The sequence below is a fragment of the Prunus avium genome, unplaced genomic scaffold, assembly GCF_965620075.1.
Source record: "Prunus avium unplaced genomic scaffold, drPruAviu1.hap1.1 HAP1_SCAFFOLD_104, whole genome shotgun sequence".
NCBI classification, from domain to species: domain Eukaryota; kingdom Viridiplantae; phylum Streptophyta; class Magnoliopsida; order Rosales; family Rosaceae; genus Prunus; species Prunus avium.
In genome coordinates, this window is record NW_028276936.1 from 2,501 (window position 1) to 5,000 (window position 2,500).

Genomic DNA, 2,500 nt, shown 5'->3' on the forward strand with positions numbered 1-2,500 from the left:
CATTGGCATGCCATGCCCAAGTTGTGGCCTACACCAAGCCATTCAAGCCATGCCTTGCCTTGCCTTGCCTTGGCATTGCGCATCATCCAAGGCATTCCGAGTAAGTGAGGCTAGGCGAGGCTAAGGATGGCTTGCCTCGCCTTGCCTTGGCATGCCGTGCCCATGATGTGGCCTTGACCAAGCCATGCGTTGCCTTCGCCTTGGCATGCTGTGGCCTTGCCTTGCCTTTCCTCGCCATGCGATGCATTCCGACAAAGTGATGCAAAGCGGAAGCCTACCATGGCGTAAAAATGTCGACAGAATTTTTCGACATTTGAATAATGGGGTTTGACAAGGTTTGAAAAATTCAATAAAAATGGTAGGCTTGAATGTCGACAAAGTGACGCGAAGCGGAAGCCTACCATGGCGTAAAAATGTCGACAGAATTTTTCGGACCTTGTCCTGCCATGGGCTGCGCGCAGCATGCCGGCAGTCTGTGCGCAGCGTGCGCACAGCATGTCGGCAGCGTGCGCGCTGCTGAGCCTGTCGACAGAAATTTTCGAAACTTGTCCTGCCATGCGCGCGCGCAGCTTGCGCGCGGCGTGCGCGCAGCATGCCGGCAGCCTGCGCGCAGCATGCCGGCAGCCTGTGCGCAGCGTGCGCGCTGCTCAGCCTGTCGACAGAAATTTTCGAAACTTGTCCTGCCATGCGCGCGCGCAGCGTGCGCGCAGCATGCCGGCAGCGTGTGCGCAGCGTGCGCGCTTGGGAGCCTGGCCGCAGAATTTTTCGAAACTTGCAATGCCATGCGCGCGCACAGCTTGCGCGCAGCGTGCGCACAGCATGCCGGCAGCGTGCGCGCAGCATGCCGGCAGCGTGTGCGCAGCGTGCGCGCTTGGGAGCCTGTCGACAGAATTTTTCGAAACTTGCCATGCCATGCGCGCGCACAGCTTGCGCGCAGCGTGTGCACAGCATGCCGGCAGCGTGCGCACAGCATGCCGGCAGCGTGTGCGCAGCGTGCGCGCTTGGCAGCCTGTCGACAGAATTTTTCGAAACTTGCCATGCCATGCGCGCGCACAGCTTGCGCGCAGCGTGTGCACAGCATGCCGGCAGCGTGCGCACAACATGTCGGCAGCGTGCGCGCTCGGGAGCCTGTCGACAGAATTTTTCGAAACTTGCCATGCCATGCGCGCGCACAGCTTGCGCGCAGCGTGCTGATTCTGTCGACAGCGAGGCTAGCGAAACTTCTCCTGCCATGGCGTGCGCGCAGCGTGCTGACTCTGTCGACAGTGAGGCTAGCGAAATTTGTCTTGCCATGGCGTGCGCGCAGCTTGCGCATTCGGTCGACAGTGAGGCTAGCGAAACTTGTCCTGCCGTGGCCTGCGCGCAGCCTGCGCGCAGCATGCGCGCAGCATGTGCGCAGCATGCCGGCAGCCTAGTTCCAGATTTTTTCAAATGTCGACAGAATTTTTCAAACCTTGTCAAACCCCATTTTTATTGAAATTTCCTCGCACAATAAGCTCCCCATAAGTAGTCTATGATTTTTAGTACCTTCTCCAAGTTACAAAACTAAAAAATTCCTCCCGGATTTGTTTTAATGATTTTTTCAATTTTACGACTTCTAAAAATAATAAAAAATACTTCCCGACTTCAAATATTTATGAAACTTTTTCCCATCAGAGATTGCATGTTTCTTAGTATCCCTGCAAAAAATCACGTCCAAATACCTTGTATTGAATTATTTAGAGCCCATTATGACTCCTCGCGCATAGGTGATGTCTCTTCCTGTCAAAGGGCTAAATGCATAAAATGCTATATAGGGGGGTGTGTGTTGCCTGCATATGCATGGCAGCCCATGCCCTCCTAGCTGCAGCCCCCTTCCCCCACGCCACACCCATGTCATGTTGCCTCGATATGTTGCCTCGATATGTTGCCTCGGTATTATGGGTTTGGTGTCGGGGTCGGGGGGCTGCCACCCATGGCGGTGGTGGCCGGAATCCGGCCGCCGCCACCACGCCGCCGCCATGGGTGAGGGGGAAAAAAAAAGGCGTGGAAAGTTGCGAAATGGGGTTGTCTAGGCTTTTTTTTGGCATGGAAGAGCATGGAGTGCTAGGAACTCCTTCTCAAATGCGCGGGCATGTCGACCACAACCTCATTTCGCAACAACAACCACCCGTGTGGGGTGGCGGTGGGTGGATAGTCGCGGATTGGGGCTTGCCAAGCCAATGTTTTCAAAAAAATTCATCAAAATTAAAAACAAATGTTTTGTTGCCTTCGGATTTGTGGGCGAGCGGTGAGTCGGAGTGGAGCCGGTAAAGTTTAACCTCGGTGTGCACGGTTGTTTTTAGAAACTCAATCCAATGCCGGGGACGTTGAAAGTGACGCTCTTATGAGTTGCAAACCCGCAAGATTTAAAGAACCTTTTCAAAAAAAATTCAAACCAACAAGATTTAAAAACAGAAATTTTCATCAAAATGAAAAACAAATGTTTTGTTGCCTTCGGACTAGTGGGCGAGCGGCGAGT